At 41.6% G+C, this 18,005-nt stretch overlaps 1 protein-coding gene across 5 annotated transcripts in view; it reads left to right on the forward strand.

The window, feature by feature from the left end:
- Positions 1–18,005, forward strand: part of add3a (adducin 3 (gamma) a) — a 133,046-nt gene that overhangs the window by 33,825 nt on the left and 81,216 nt on the right. For 3 of the 5 annotated variants that reach the window (XM_034110544.1, XM_034110774.1, XM_034110858.2), the window contains exon 1: positions 14,835–15,152. The gene's annotated coding sequence lies outside the window, so the exon portion shown is untranslated. Of the gene's footprint in view, positions 1–1,118; positions 1,154–14,834; positions 15,153–18,005 lie in introns of those variants that run through there. The other 2 variants (XM_034110759.2, XM_034110690.2) reach the window with 1 other exon arrangement.

The following is an 18,005-nucleotide window of genomic DNA, read 5'->3' on the forward strand; positions in this document are numbered from 1 at the left end:
AATGTGATTTTCTGGATTTTTTTTTTTTCTTTCTCATTCTGTCTCTCATAGTTGAGGTATACATAGGATGAAAATTACAGGCCTCATCTTTTTAAGTGGAAGAACTTACACAATTGGTGGCTGACTAAACGCTTTTTTGCCCCACTGTATATGCATTTGAAATATTTGTTTTGTTATTTTGGACCAATCCCAAAATTCCCAGTAGGCCATTATCATTATAATGGAATGCAGGCGCAGCACCCTTAGCAATAACACATCTCATATGCTATCAATAGCTCTTGTGTTCTCCTATGGCGAGCCTTGCTCCCTGGTGTTGACACAGTTGGTGTTTTTGCAGATGACATAGATAACTATCAAGGGCACGGACCCAGTCCCTGAGACCGCCTGCCGCTCAGTGCATCCACCAGAACAGTACCACTCTCCGTAGTGGAAACTGCTGACCGCTGTGCGGAGAACTCACATATCGAGGGCCCTACACACATGCTAGAATTTACAGTGCCGTTCATAGGCAGTAATTGAGCCACATCCAGCGATGGTGGAGCTTCCTGCAGGGTGCAGGGTGTAGAAAAAGCATAACAAAAATAAATATAGGATTGGGCCACAACCACATGTTCATTTATTCCTCTAGATAGATAGAAAGAAACAACAATGCATTTAACATTTATTTTGTGAGAACCCTAACCCTACAGGGCCAGCTGATTTAAGTAGACAAGCTAGTGCATAATATGTATCTAAGACAGAGGATGTATAAGAAACATAAATCCATGTCTTCCATTTCTGATTAAATATAACGATTAGAGGTGTTTTCTAACATGGCATATCTGCTTTTTGATTGACATTTTTGTGAGTTTTTCAAATATGCTGAAATACAGAGCATACAGAGTTAATTAAAAGGCTTTAGGCTTTATTGTTGGAGCTGTTTTCCTTTTCATTTCAGAGTTGTATTTCACTCATTCCTGGATAATTTGTTTCTTTGTATCATTACAGGCTTGAAAAAAACACACTGAGTAAATAATGTTTAAAGAAAATGAATACATTATGGCTCAGTTTTAGTATATAACTGTAACAGCTCTCAGATGCAGAAAGTAATTATGTGTTTGTGTCTGTTTTGGTCCTAGTTGGCGAGACGTTAACTTGAACATACCCCTGAGAGGTAAGAACTTCTTCATAACATGCACAATTTCAACTCCTGCTTAAGGTTTTTAAACACCTGTTGACTGCATTAAAGGCACAACGTTGTTATTTTTACGCAATAAGAATCGCAGTTTATGGGAAATAAAATGTGTTGACTGAAGTTTTGGTTCTGATGTCCCAACGCCTCCACCCTCTTCTTTGGTTTTCCTGAAGGACACAGAAGGTAAATACTCTATTATAGTGAGCTCTTTTTGGAGCGCCTTGGATAAATGACACGTCTTTGGTCCGTGGTAAGCTTACAGACGGCTTCCAGACAGACATTTAACTGTGTTGGAAGTCAGCCTGAAGAGGAAATAGTGACCGGTCTTTCTCTTTCTATATATACTGTTTTTGTATTTCTCCCTCTCTCTTTTGCCCAGGAAAGCCTTGTTTGTTTTATGACGACTCTAACAATCATTTTATCTCTTTCATATCTTGGCTTTGTCAAAGAGTTTGGTTACGGTATTTGTATTTTTCTGAGGTTGTCAAAATAATTTAGCTCATTTGTTTTTTCAGTAGCTCATGGAAAGAGCGCATTAAGATTGAGAACCACTATATCTTACCAGGCAGTATGAATGTGAACTTGTTTAGATTACATTGGGGGAACTTATACTTTAGTATTGACAGTTTAAGTAAACTCTACTATTACTGCTAGTAGCTTCTTATTTCCCCCTCACATTTCTTCCGACTAACACTATTTTCTGTCTTTCAATCCAACATCTTCCAAACTAACAAGTCAAAAGTCAAAGTCAACTTTATTGTCAATCTCAAAATATGTTTGTACACACAGAAAGATCGAAATACTGTTTCCCACAGTCCCGAGGTAAAAAAAAACACACATTTAAAATGCAAGAACACTGAACAATTACAAAAAAACACAAAATAACCGTTTACTTCAAGTAGGCAGGATATATATACAAAAAGATGATGTACATAGTGCAAATGTGAGTACAAAAATGTCCATAGCAGCGTAAAAGTGACTGGTGCTGGATTTGTTGTGTGTGGGGGGGGTGTTAAAGTCCCGGTCCAGTGGGGGCAGGGTGTAGAGAGAGGTGGGAGGGGGGGGAGAGAGTTCAGCCTCCTGACAGCCTGGTGGACAAAACTGTTTTTCAATCTGGTTGTGCTCGACCTCAGACTGCGGAACCTCCTCAGGCAGGAGGGTGAAGAGGCAGTTGGCGGGATGGGTGGGGTCACCCACAATGCTGAGTGCTTTGCGGGTGAGGTGGGTGTTATAAATGTCCAGGAGTGATGGGAGTGAGGCACCAATGATCCTCTCAGCAGTGTTTACGATGTGCTGCAGTGTCTTGCAGTTGGATGCTGTGCAGCTTCCGAACCACAAGGTGATGCAACTGCTGAGGATGCTCTCGATGGCGCCTCGGTTAACCTATTTAACCTTGCTATTAGTCAACTATACCACCTTCCTAGTAGGAGAACATCTGCTTATTTGAATATTTTGATGGTTTAAATCACATCTGTTCCAGCAGTACCTGCTTGCTTCAATCTGTTTTGTATTTTTAAGTCATGTTGTTCTAATCCTCACTTATTCCCTCCATAATGCCTTTCTGTGTCCAGTCTCCCCTGTTTCTCATGTATTCTCTCGGTTTATCTCTGCCGTGTCAGAATGTTCACTTTCAAATGTCAAACCATGAGTTGCTAGTGACAGTAAGTGAAAAAGGTTTGTCTCTCCTTGTCTGTCCTTTTTCTGTCTGTTTACCTGTCTTGTCTCGCTGTCTCAGTCCTATCTAACCCTCCCACTCTCTCTCTTCCTCCGTCAGATACTGTTAGAGCGTGTGTCTCGTCCTCTCCGTCCCAGTTTGTCCGATCTGTCAGGTTCAGGGCTTGCAAGGTCAGGGGCGGAAAGAAACTGGGCAGCAGTTCTTGCTGACGTGTCTCACGATGTGTCCTCTCAGAGTGCCATTGCAGACTTAACTTGGAGTCTTTATCTGGATACATAATTCCTCTAAGGGATCATTTAAACCCTCACCAGTTTTTGCTTCTTAAAGCTTTAGTTGCTTCTAAGACTTTATTAGTGAGACTCTGATAACTGCTGTGGCTGCTCGGTCTAGCTGATAATGTGTGATTTATATTTAGAATGGCATGTTGAATGGTATAGTGCACTCCGTCATTGGGAATTGACTTTGCATGTCCTTTGGAAACAAGTCCATGTTTGCACTAACAATAAAGTTCATGCTTAATTATAGGTGAAACGGTCACATTATAAGCTGCCTGTTTCTCGCTGACATCAATGTTCTCTGATTTAATCACAAGGTTTTTTTATAATTGATTTCCAATGTTTTCATTGGTTCCATCAAAGGCACAACGGATAGGATTTTCTGGGGAAATAAACAATAAATAGACAAACATATTCCATCACTTATTGTGTGTGGTGGCGTCTGTATCTGCAGAGAACCTGCCTGTGTGTGAAGTGTTTCTGGGCATTGCAAGCAGGTGCCAGATTGTAAGCGTGAATACAAGAGGAATACATACAGCAAACATGTTCAAAATCAAGTGAATCAGCGTTTCCTTTACTGGCAAGCACAATAGCCCTATTGGAGCAGGAAGGAGGGACAGCTTTCATTGTTGTTTTTACAAACTGCAACTGACAAATCTTACTCATTGTGCCTTTAATAACATGTCTTAAATTGACTTGAGGCATTTGTTCAGATGTTATAACTGAGTCAAATGTCTGAGTCTGCCACATGAGCCCCGCTGGAGCTGACAGCTTTGTCATTCAGAATGTTTGCCATTTGAAGCACAAACGACAGCTATGCCATCTGGCCCAGCTCCTAATGCTCCATTTATAAATTGCACCGCAATAGAAAGTGGATTAACAGCTGTTGATGTAATCCCTTAATACATTTCCTAGTGATTTATATGATTTGGTTTATCCTGCACTGATAGCAGAGTTCAGAGGTAATGCTCACAATTACATTGAGTTAAGCATGTTGGCCTGTTGTGCCCGACTATATGTGTCGGATCTACCAAGTCCCGACACACACATCTGGCTCATTAGCTGCTAAATGCTCCACTATAAATACCAACTAGACGCTAATTTTGACCACAATTGGTTTTTCAGAGGGATTGTTTATTGAATGACTCCAAAGAGAGTAGTGAAAAAGCAAAGTTGTTTGCCATTAAACCATAAAATCTTGCTGAAGGAAGGTGTAATGCTCCACGTACCAAAGGGAACCTGCTTATGATCTGTGGGATGGACAACATACTCGCATAGTCGAACAACCATAGTCATATAATCCACTGTTAACAGAAATATGATGTCTCAAGAAACATCATAAGTTAATTGTCTTTCTCTCTAGTCAGCCATTCCTGTTAGCCAGTCATATGTGACTAATGCCCATGAAAGAGCAAAACACTGAATCGCATCAAGGTAGTCAAGGTGACCAAGTAACCAGGTTACAAAGGCCCAAGTAAGAAACAAAGAAAGGACTAAGCGTCATTGAAGGTTTGGAAGGTGTCTGTATTACACAGAAGGCTGAAAAGGACAGCTAAGGGCCGAGCAAAAAAAAAAGTCAAAGTAAGAGAACAGGGATTTAAAACCACATGACTGTTAAACTGTCTATCATAGTGAGGATGCCAAGGTCAAAACTTTCCACTGGTCATTTTCTTTCTCCTTTACTCTGTCTCGTCTAATGTGTTTCCACCCTTCTACTTTCACTATGCTCCTCTTCTCTGTCTCATTCCTTCAGTCAGACAGGCTGTCCTCTACTCATCAGGGCAGTAAAGAGACGTCAGCGTCTCCCTTCGCCCTCTCTTAAAGTCTCCTCGTCTTCTGACTCTGTTAAAGGCCTCAGCGTGCACGTGCAGCTTGCTCCTGGCTGCCTCACGATGGTGATGTCATGCCCCTGGTTGAATGCCATTTATAGTGAGTCATTACTAAGAAATATGAGTTCAGTGGCTTCTTTGGGTCGCCTTGCTCTTAAAGTAAATAAGGCTGAACAATGTGAGAAAAAAAAAGATTTGTTTGAGGGATGATACTTGTTACTGAATTATTATCATAAAATCGATACCAAACTTTCTGTCTTATCAAAACTTTTTGTATAAATAGTATTTTGACGCACATTTCACCTAACAAATATTGCATCATGCGATTTTAAAAGTGAAGGACTCCATATTGCGACTCTAATATTTTTTAATAAAAGTTTTTCATGATAGCAAATAGCCCTTTGGTATTGGCAGTGGCAGATTAGAAGCAATGATAGCAGGCTGAAAACGATGGGAGCCCATTTGCAAATCACCAGGCTTTCATCGCCATAAATAACATTTCGACGTTGAATACTTGGTGAAGTTAACCCGCTCCGGACCTGAGGCGCTGGTTAGACTTGGCTCTGATGTCCTCTGCAGTCCATGGCATCACAGCAGCTCTTATCTCCCAGCTGCTCCAAACACACCACTGCACGCCCACTTAGCGTCTCTGTGAAAACATACGTACTGTACACAGCAGAGTTTGTTAAATTCATCAAGGAGTCATGTTGATGGAAACTCCTTTCAGTGATGCACCAATATGGTTTGTGGTGTTTCGAAAAAATGTCAAAGATGTTACTACCATTGCAAAACAGGTGATGTTTTTTTCAGATAACCTCTTGACAGTTTGGTATGTAAAGAATTGAGAACAAAAAACACAGATATCTGGATAAATAATCGAGGAATCGGCAATTTACTTGATTTACATGCTTTTTATGACTACAGGGATGAGCAGCCGTTGGTGGGTACAGGCGGTAATGCAGAAAGATACAAGACTTCAGGAATCCAGCCAAAGCGAGGGTTTGATAGAGAGTGGAAATAATAAAAGGCGTGCAATTCTTGGACTTTCAGTTTTTGGTGTAAATCATAAAAGGACATCTGACATGGATAATGGTGGAACGATGTTCAACCCAGCCCTCCAGCATAACTCCAATTTAGTTTATTACTTTATCAGTTGATCTGTCTAATATATTGGCCATTGTGTCCATTTATATAATTGTAATGAATTATGCAACCCTTTGACACTTCTGTTTTTGTTGAGATACACATTGATAAAGAAAAAGTCAAAAACCAAACCTTTACTGACTCCTCATTCTCTGTTTACACACACACACACACACACACACACACACACACACACACACACACACACACACACACACACACACACACACACACACACACACACACACACACACACACACACACACACACACACACACACACACACACACACACACACACACACACACACACACACACACACTAATATTGCTGAGAAATTACCCCCGCTGAGTTATTATCGAAGTGGGTGTTTCCCTGATAAATAAAAGCTGGCATTTCTGCGACTCATCACTGCAGACAGCATCCAGAGGAGGAGTGTGGTTTGTGTTTATGTATGTAATGCATTTGGTTTGTGTTTTACAGCCACATTGGATATGATTTGTTGGCCTCTGTCTGTAGTTTGTCACGATCTGAGAAAGAGCTCTGGTCTTGTCGAAGGCTGTGTATCTTTCGTTTCATGGCCATCTGTGTGCCACAGTTTAGTGGTGGAGTTTGTTTTTTCTGGTTCTAGGCCACATGATGTGTCGTCTTGTAATTATTAGATGATTCCCAGTGAAATGCAGTTGGTGTGTATCAGTGTGAGAAAAAGTTTTTAGAGAGTACTTGTCCATGGACAATTGAGTTTGGCAATGTACTTGTCCGAATCCATTTTTCACTTGTCCAGAATGGACAAAAATTGGGGCCACTGGAATCTTCTTCTTCGTCATCGTATTTTACACTTTCCCACGGTTTTTACAACACCGCTAACGTAAGTGAGCGGTGAGATTTTACTGCATCACACATAGGGTTGGGTATCGTTTGGATTTTAACGATTCCGGTTCTGCTTTTCGATTCCGGTTCTTTGAGAGGGTAAAAATAAGTCCCATGACAAACTGGGAGAAAAATATATTTATGAAAACATTAAGTCAAATCTGTATTCCTATTTACAAATCACTTCATACTGTTGCATTTCTTACGGTTATTGAAAACAATTATATAAAAATAATCTCTGCATTGTTTAGTTAGTTCTAAGTGGTGCAGTTTGAGAATGTACAAAGACTCAAAACTCTGCAGCTAGACTACTGACTAATACCAAAAGGAGGGAACACGTTAGTCCTGTCTTAGCTACTCTACACTAACTTCCTGTAACTTTTAGAATTGATTTTAAGGTGCTTCTCCTCATATACAAAGCTCTGAATGGACAAGGACCCAGCTACATGGCTGACTCTCTAATGAACTACACACCTGCCAGAACACTGCGATCATCAGATGCAGGTCTATTAGAGGTCACCAGAAAGAGTCCTAAGAAGATCGGTGATGCAGCCTTTGTAAACTACGCCCCAAAACTGTGGAACACGTTACCCAACAATATTACGGAAGCCAATACATTAGGCATTTTTAAAAGGCAGCTTAAAACCTATCTCTTTAGCAAAGTATTTGACTGATTTTACACTATTATACTGCACTATTCTCTGTGATTGACATTGCACTATTTCTCTATGTTTTATTCCCCATGTTTTTATTTTTAATTATTTGATTCCCACTTTATGCTTTGCTCTTGCTGCTTGTTTTACACTGTTGAGCTGCACCGTGCAGCGATCAGCTGATACGGAGCATAGAGAGAGCTGCAGTCCGCGGGGCTCGGCCTCGCCTCCTGTCCTCACAACTCTTATTAATCCCAGGACCGGACAATTGTTATTCGTTCTTACTCTGAACCGAGTTTTGCTTCCCAACCCGGCCACTGTGCTACACTTCCCGCCCCGCTCCCGTCTAACTGTACAGAAAGCGGCGAGATGCATTTCCTTAGGAATCGACAAGCAGAACCGAAACTAACATTTCTAAACGAACAATGGCGGACACGGACAATTTGCGAATGAGTTCTGCCTTTTGTAAACTCAATGTATCAATAATGTGTCAATAAATCGAAGCGAAAAACGTCACTTGTCCGCCGGACAAGTCAATTGAAAGATCTACTTGTCCGATATTGTAAATAACACGTCCCGGACGGTGGGACGTGTACTTTTTCGCACACTGGTGTATGTGACGTATTGACCACAATACAAAAACATGTATGCAAATGTCAAATTGTAAAAACTCATTGAATTAATCCCACATGGAACACACATACATACATATAGGAACATCACAGTTGAAGACACACTTACTCACACATTCGCTTTCAGCTCTGGTGGCCTGTGGGGCCTTTGTAGTGCGGAGGGGCCACAAACGACAGCTTTGTGTTCTGGGAGGCTGGGAAAGTTGGACCGCAACACACACACACACGCACGCACGCACGCACGCACGCACGCACGCACACACACACACACACACAGAGAGACTTTGGCAGTGTTAGAGCCTGTGCACAGTTCTGCTCAGCTCAATAGGCTGATTCATTAGAGCCTCCTCATGACACTAAGGGAGAAAATGGACTTGTGGTAAAGGGAGGACGGGGAGACAGAGTGTTGCAGCTCAGATCTCTGCGGCTGGAGTCTGACATGCCCTGACAGTGTTCAGGTCAGCCTTAAAGGGAAAATCCACCCTAAAATACCTCCGTGTTGTTCAGCCTTCATTCCCTGGTTTTCTTTCTCTCATGTTTGAGGAGTCTCTGTCAAGGTCTTTGTAGACAGAAGTACTGGTGTTATCAGGGTGAATTATATAAATACATTGGTATTGTGCGTACAGTGCGTTGCTTCTTTCCTTGACCTTACTATATTTTGGGTTGCACTTCACTTTGTAATGGCGAAAACACTGTCTAACAATGTCTTGTTTAAGATCATGCTAGTGCAGCATTTACTCCAGTTCTTTTTTGTACCTCTGCACTCCATGTGTTAAGACATTTATCATTTTAGTTAACCGTCGTGGCTTGCAAATTTCCTTCACAAATTTGAGGTAACATGCGGTGCGTTTTTATACAAATAATCATTTTGGGGGTTAGGGTTAGTATTCCCTTAAGCGTTCGACATGCAATTTATTTATGGTCAAAGACAATTGGAGGGATAACTCATCAAGTTCTTTATTGGCCCAAGTAGTAGTAAATAGAAAACTTCACACAACCCCATCTTAATTTTGGTCCAGCTCTTGGGTATGTTATAAAGAATGTAATTGCTAGGATCAATACCACTGACATAAAAGGGCACCATTAAAATAGAATTCTGCTTTATTTTATAAGCTGCACATTCAAAAACCATATAAATGTAAAGCCAACATTACGCATCATTATTCATAAACAGATTTACTCTCCTCCGTCATTCTGCATAATGGATAAAAGCCCTGTCCAAAACCTTTTTCTTTCCAATAGCTCATCCTGAATGAATTTAATTTGCTCTGCAGGAGAGGTTTTTATTTAATTTTACAAAGAAGGTATTTTTTTGTATCTGATATCATCACTGGATCTGGCAGCTGGGAGTGGAAATGTGCTGTGGAGTGGAGTGGGTGTTGGAAGTAACGATGCTTGGCAGAGAGCTGTGTTTGTCTGGATCTTTCCCTAGCTGTCTCCACTGGAGTCAGGCAGACTTACAGCCTCGACAAGGGGCTCTCACAGCCCAAACCCCTCCCCCTTTTTAGTTCTGTGTGAGATTGTATGTCTTAACTGCTCCCGCTGGACCACGCTGGGAGATACGTTTGAATTTTCACATTTTTACAGCCTGACTTTCATCTTTTTGCTCAACCTGACATCATTATTGCACCAAATTATTTCCTTGCAAATGAGTACATGGGCTAGTTGTTCAAATGATGTAAAGTCAATTTTAGACAACATGCTTCCATCGCTATTTAAGAATTGGATTATTACCTTTTAAATTGGAGACAAGTTGCGAGCATGTTCTGATCACAAGGTGAAGTTTAAGTCCCCGTTGCTCTGTGTATTTTTACCATAATGAGCACCTCCTGACCTTGTGTCAGACATGGACTCATTAGTTGAAACGCCATGTTTACCTTTGTCACATGGTGTTACAGTCAACATGGGGAATTAAAGAGAACCCCCATAGGCCAAGAGTGTCCACACCCCTCGCTATGAGCGGAGGTCGCCTCAGGACTCAGGTTGACCGAGTTCTGTGAACTAACAAGGAATAATAACTTGGGGGGGCCATTTTTTGTCACATTTAGTTATGATAAAGTATGGCATATTCTCATGAATTATGCATTCAATTTCATATCGTGTCAACATGCATAGAGCTAGGATATAGGAAACATGATAGGCTCCTCAAGGAGTTCAATAAACAAAATGTACACTTCCTAAACTTGCCCAGGTTGGTTGATAAAGACTTACTGTTATTATTAAGTTGGACACACAATACTCTTCAGCTGCCACAATTTAACTGTATTATCTGGACAGTTTGAAAACATATGGCTCATGTTTCTAAACCAAAAGGTAACTTTAATATGAGCCATCTAGCATCAACTTTTCTCTACCTTACATACGTATCCAATGCTGGAGGCAGGCCAATAGGCCGCTGCAGGTGAATCCCAGCACCTCCTCTGGGTTTTCAGGGGATTTCCGCATGCGTCAGCAGTTCTGTTGCTTCACTCTCCTTGTGTGTTTGCAGGCAGTATAAAAAGGGCTTGTTCTCAGTGCGTGCACAGAGTTGGATTATTGGCAGTAAAACTATGACTTTATTTTAAGCACATTTTGTTCCCTTTTCTGAAGAAAACATTCTGACAAGTAGAAAAAATACTTCTTATTGTTGTATTCTAGTTGATGCTGCAATTCTGTGGATATTGTTTTCCCTGCCACTGCTGGCTATGTACTTATTTAGTTATTTGATGATTTATAATGTAACGGTCTAATGGTATGCACTAGGGCTGAACGATATACCGTGTCATGGCGATAACCGCGATATGCGCATGCACGATATTCACACCGCAGGGACGTGCGGTTTTATTCATATTTTTTTTAAATGCTAACGCACTTTAGCACAGAATTCAAAATAAAGATACCCTTATTACTTATCGAAACTGCACATACAATATATCCGATTAAAGCTGAGACTCCACAGATTATTTAAGTATAGTATCTAAGTGATCCGATCTCGCGACAGGGGAAGCAAACACAGACATCACAACAAGTACCTTTACGGAGCGTTTACGGGAGATCGTCTCACCGTAGCTGTCAATCTGATCAAAAGACGTGTTCAATGGCATTAAAACGAGAAAACACGCGGCTGAATCGGTTGATCCATAGGTTGATAATGTATCTGTGGCTTTGAAGCAATTGTTTATAATCCATAATTCCATTTTTATGTAAAAATCGGAGCACAACAGTTAGCTGCTAATGGTAGCCACCACTCTGGTGGATGCAGCTTCCGGTTTTAGCTACAAGTCACTCTCACTCCTTATTTGGTAATGTGTGTGTGTGTTAGACTGCCGCATAGCCAAGACCGGAAGCAGCAGCCACTCTGGTGGCTACCATTAGCAGCTAACTTTTGCTCTGCGATTTTTACATAAAAATGGAATTATGGATTATAAATGAAATAATTTTTTTATACAGAGACGTTAAAAACCTATAGATTAACCGATTCAGCCGCGTTTTTTCTCGTTTTAATGCCATTGAACACGTCTTTTGATCAGATTGACAGCTACGGTGAGACGATCTCCACTAGAAGCTCCGTAAAGGTACGTGTTGTGATGTCTGTGTTTGCTTCCCCTGTCGCGAGTTCGGATGACTCCGTGATGATACTATATACCTAAATAATTTGTGGAACCTCAGCTTTAATCGGATATCTTGTATGTGCAGCTACAATAAGTAATAAGGGTACTTTTATCTTGAGTTCTGTGCCAAAGCCCGTTAGCATTTTTCGCTCAGGGGTCATTTAGATGCTTCTTATGAGACTTGTGTTTTGTTTTGTAAAAATTGTTTGTATCGTCAGTTAGCTGAGATTATTTCCGTTAATCTGGTATAACACATTAATAGGTTCTTAAATATTAAGATCCCCTGAGACACAGTGTTGTGAAACAAAAAAGTACCCGCCGGGACCTTGGGGCTTAACAGGTTAAAAAAACCCGCAATATCGCAGGGGAACAAAAAAACGCAATGGCAGTTTTTTTCAATATCGTGCAGCCCTAGTATGCACAGATCATATATGCACACATAACATCACCAACAGAATAGATTTACAGCTTCATCCTGGCGTTAGAGCTCATCCTGCTGTGCCTGAGCTGTATAATCTCCTACCTAGAAGTGCCTATTAACGTACAGTGTGCTTTTGCAAAGTGCAATGCTCCACTCCATCTTCGTCCTGAAAGTTACAACTAGCACATAAATAATCTGGATGTTCTTCCCTTTTTAACCAATGGTGACTGCCGGGCCCCCACGCATTTCACTCAAATATGTGCTAAAGTTAGACCAAGCACCCAGCAGGAGGCCAGAGGGTGAGGTTTATTCTGGGACAGGTATGCACTGTCTGAGAGCTGAAGGGACATTGTGAGGGTGGATGTCGTGCTGGTCCTTATGTTCTTATGTGCAGCATTTACTACAGTGGCACACTAAGACCTATGGTGCTTTCACATGCGCCTGAGATGATCACATGTTGATATTCGTTATTCAGACTTGGGTGTATTCATGATCTTTAAGTTGTTTCTTTGGAAACGGCATGGGTGCTACAGTTATATAACATCAACAGTTTAAAATGATTTGATGAGCCAAGGGGGTCTGGATTTTTTTTTTCTATAATTACAACGCCACATGAATGCGGCACAAACTGAAACTTAATTTGTGATCTGCTCCCTGATTCATACATTGCCTCAACATTTTAATGGTTTCTTCCTTGGCTGATGCTACACACTTTAAATATGTTTTATAAAACTGGGCCTGTAGCTTTTTCTGTAATCCTGCTGACAGTCAGACAACGGACAATAAACAAACAAACCAATCTGTAAGCATAACCTCCTTGGAAAATAAGAAGAACATTTATGTGGTTGTATGACATTTGTGCCGATGCACGTTTACGTTTTTTCTGCCAACATGAGATTTGAGCTGTCAGCTAATCATTCAGGACTACACTGAGGATGCTGTGTATTCCAGTGCAGCTTCAACACACCACGACAAAATATTTTCCAGTGAGGGAGTTTCACTGCTTTCAGCTGTGGTGAAAGATTGATAAAACCTCACATACCGCACAGGGAATCCCTGCCACTAAGAGACTGACAGCTAGGTATACAGTAGCCTGTCTAGAGTGTGTTTCCCCATAATCCCCCTCTCTCCGCTTAAATAATTGATTCTGATTTGATTTAGTTTCATCTGGCTCACTTGCTTCTTGTGCCCTCTGTATTTTTGCTTCCTATAATTATTGTTTGCCTAGTTTCTGTGATAGTCAGCAGTAAAGCAGAGCTTTACCCGCTGAATGGAAGGGTTTTCGAGGAAGCAGCAATTAAAAATTCATTTGAGATTTGTTTGTTTCTCTGGCTGACCATAAATGACACACAGCAGCAGCCATTTATTTACATGAGATGTCCCTTGCCTATTTAAATTCTTCTAAACAGAGTTCTGTGAAATCTAAGACGTCCTGAAAAATAATTGTCCTCAATTTTAATCTCATCATAATGTCACTCATGAAATTATATTCATTAACGCCTGTTTACAGAATTGGCTTTGTTTGTTTCTGCTTAATCCAGAAGAGTTAGAAATGTGAGGTTGCCTTCTCAGTTGAACTTAGTTCTCAGTTGGTCAGTGTGAAGTCAGAGCGAGAGCCTTTCACATGTCATTCCCCTGGCCTCTTTTTATATCACCCGTTAACAAATTGTCCTAACCAAAACACTGTGACAACACTAAAACATATCAATTACCTGTCCTCTGAAGGGAATATAGTCCCCACAACGTCCACTAAGAAGTAGTTAGCTTGTAGAGTGAAGCTGGAGACAGTGGCCCCTTAGCTTAGCATAAAGATTGGAAACAGCTAGGCCTTTAGTGCCTGACCTTTTTGAGCCTTTCCCTCTTTATGCTAAGCTAAGATAACAACCTGCAGGCCCCTTCGGAAAAAGAACATGAAAGTTGTGTAAACATTTTAGCTTTACCCTCCACAAGATAGGGAATACGCATATGTACCAAAAGGTCAAACTATTACAATTGAAGTACGCACAATATTCAGCGGCTTGATGTTTTTTTACACATATTCCCCAATTTATAAATGCAAGCAAGTACCTTTCTTTGTTTAGGTCAAATTCGTCTCCCAACTCTTTTGTGAGGAGGTGCAATTCTTCACATGAGGCGGTTGTTGAGCTGCTATCAGGGGGAGAGCTTGATGTCTTTTTGGAGGAATAATGGGTAGGGAGGGACCCTTTAAGTGGAGGGAAAGTAGGGTCTCTTGTCAAACTTTGCTGAAAGAAGCTGTGGCATTTTTCATTTTGTTTCGCAAAGAAGAATTAGATATCAAAGTTTGATTTCAGAGAAAATGTGGGATTTAGATAAAAGAGTTGAGTAGACGATATTAAATAATAGAGACTGAGTCAATAAATCCAACAAGTGCTTTAATTCTGAACATCTTTGAAGATCTTCTCAACAAAAAATCAGTGAAGCCTCCTGTGGGGAAAAGACCCCGTCATCTCACTCCTGTGTGAGTGAATTTAAAGCAGCTTTGACCCTCCCCCTTCTTCTCCCCTCTTCTAACCCCCACCATCATCATCACCCACAGCCTCTCTCTGCGTCCCGGGCTACTAGTCCTCCGCAGCCTGTGCAGCAGATAAGTTGTGTTTCTATCAGTGTAGCTCTGCACACAACCAGATAAAGCAGAGCGGGAAAGGAAGAGCACTGGGGGGGAGAAACGAGAGAGAAACTGTAGGAGGAGCGTGAAGGGAAGAGGGCAGCGGGCGCAACAGTTTTACACTGCATTCAGCTACAATGGGAGAGGCGTGTTAGTGAGGGAGAGAGAGCAGTACTAGCAGAGGACTCGCTGCAGTGCAGGTGGATCTGAACTACAGAGGAAGCTTTGGAGGCGGCTGTTTGATTCCAATTGGCTGTCCAGCAGGTTCGTAGTGCAGTCTTTTCTTCTTTACTATGTTATCTGATCGTTGGGTGGTTGTGTGCCTCTGTGTGTGTGTTCAGTGACTGATATAATGGATGCTGTGTTCTCCACAGTCCAGTCGGCTAAAACAGCACAAATCTGAGATGAACTCATACATTAATCTTAGTTTTCTTGGTGTCTCATTTCAGTCCACATGGTAAAACTTCTAAGCCGGGACGTGAACATTCTGCTTTGGTTGCTTCATGCTAAATGGAATAGCAGAAGGGCCTCTTCCCTCCTTTCAGATTGCTTTTACTCTAGAGAAGAATAGAGCCGGGAGCTGTGAATGGGCCCGGGATGGCTTTCTGTGTGCAGAAGAGAGGTGCCGCCCTCTCAAGTGTCAGCATGCTTAGTGGGTTGATGGCGGGGGGGAGGTTCATGTGCTAGTAGTTTATAGAGGGGGCTGGGTTTTATGCATTTTGGCCATAAGAGATTGCCTGTACTTAGTCCTTCTAGCTTATAAAAGTTTATTATTTCTCATGTTTCCCGTGGCTCCTCTCCTGCTCCCCCTGAGGGAGAGGAGGAGTAATACAGTCAAGTGCTTTAGTCGTTCTTTTCAGAGGTGTCTGTTTACCATTGATAAGGAGCTGCTCGTTTCTATTTCTGTCTCTAGTTTGTCTGGATGTTCCTATGAAAGGCCCTCTTTCATGGTTCAATAACGGACTGAGTGATGGTCAAATCTGCCGTTGCGTTGCTCTCTGCGATCTGTTTGTCGGCCCTGAATCTCTTGCTTACAGTCGCTTGGCATTGTTTGGTTTTTACATCACCTGAGGTGTTTGGCATGATCAAAGATTTGCATTCCCCAAATCAACGTCATTTCTTTCTTTTGTTTCTTAAACCTCTACAGAAGAAGTTGCATAACTACTTTGCACCACTGCAGCTCAATCATCTCTGAGTTTAACATTCAGTTTTGCCATAATCATGCGTGTTTTATCTGTCTGTCTACAGTGTTACATATTAAAGCGAAGTAGGACTTTTAGAAGCCAAATGGAATCATGTTTGTGCTGCTATTGTTTTTAAAGTAAGGTAAAATCTTAACCTACATTAAATGTTTTGCTATACGAAAGTCTAGTTCACTTATGGTAAGCATCTAACAAAGCTTCAACATGTCACTGTCCATGTAGATCTACCACTCACAAGTGTGTATATTTGCGCACGTCTTCCTGCCCGTCATCTCACCGTTCCTCCTGACAAGCCCAGCAGAAGTCATTTCCCAGCTGCTGGCCTATCAATTCTGACATGCTGTCGAGTCTCAGTGCTGAAGTGATGAAGCCTGAAGGATTCACATCAGTGACACAGACACTTGCGTCATGATGCAGCCTTTTGAGAGCAGCAACCCCCTAACACACACACACACACACACACACACACACACACACACACACACACACACACACACACACACACACACACACACACACACACACACACACACACACACACACACACACACACACACACACACACACACACACACACACACACACACACACACACACACGTACACAAACACACTCGTACACAAACACACACACACCTGTTATCTTCACCAAGGGACACAATACTTTTAAACCCTCATAACAGGGTAGTATAATGTTAAAAGAATGTGGAACATTGTGTATGAAACATTACTTTTTTATTTGTATTTGCTTTAGTTTGTTTAAAGGTACTATGTTGGATGTTGTTCTTGCTGAAAATAAGATCAGTAAAATGTTTAATAATGCTAGAAATGCCCCAAATATCTTTTTGGGTTTGCTTTTCAGTGTTTTACTCCGACTATTTGTTCTGCTTTGAGATTCAAGTCCGTCTTTAGAGGAGGCGTCTACTCTGCGTACACATCCTGCTTCCATAGCATTCGCTGCCATGACGATGGCCTCGGCCCTCTGACGAATCCTGAATCGACCAATCAAATATTTGTCCAGAGCTCTTTACCATAGAAGTAATAAAAGAGGACCTTTGGAGCAGGCTTTGTTTGGTCTTCATCTTTCGGCCGTTCTCTGAGGTTCACATATCGTTTCAGGAATGACTTTGTGTGCCAGGGTCCTTGATCAAAAATATTGCTGCCTCAGGCCGAATTATCTGCAGTCCTGCTTGCCTTGATTTCCTCTTGCATTCATCTGAATTCTGAACACCACATGGCTGCCCTCAGTTCATGGTTTTAAAGATATATCTTTATGTTAAATTGAGACGGATTTCTCTGTGTTACATGTGAGTTATTGTTTATTCAACCTTGGACATGTAGTTTGTTAACATTTTTAAAGCAGCCAAAAGATCTAGCATTTCCCCCATGCTGAGGCAGAGGAGGTGAAGTATTGTCCCGGTGTCTCAATCAACCTCGTGACCCAAGCAGAGCTCCAGTTCCTCTCCTTATGTTTCCACTTACTGAGGGATGATAGACCTGGTGTGTGTGTGTGTTTTGTGTGTGTGTCAGTGAAGGAGTGTTTTTTCTTACAAAGAGACAGGAAAAGGGGTTTCTCACGGTTCAAAAAGTGGGTGTTACTCTTCTTTTTAACTTGTGTTGTAAATCGTGTGTGTGTGTGTGTGTGTGTGTGTGTGTGTGTGTGTGTGTGTGTGTGTGTGTGTGTGTGTGTGTGTGTGTGTGTGTGTGTGTGTGTGTGTGTGTGTGTGTGTGTGTGTGTGTGTGTGTGTGTGTGTGTGTGTGTGTGTGTGTGTGTGTGTGTGTGTGTGTGTGTGTGTGTGTGTGTTAAATAGCTTGGCTCGCTTGCTAGTGATTATGTCATACGGCATGGGTTCCAGCTGTCCGAGTCAGCTGCATTTCATTTTGCTTTCAAAAACTGCAATTTGTGGGTGTGTACA

The sequence above is a fragment of the Pseudochaenichthys georgianus genome, chromosome 1 (assembly GCF_902827115.2).
Source record: "Pseudochaenichthys georgianus chromosome 1, fPseGeo1.2, whole genome shotgun sequence".
NCBI lineage: Eukaryota > Metazoa > Chordata > Actinopteri > Perciformes > Channichthyidae > Pseudochaenichthys > Pseudochaenichthys georgianus.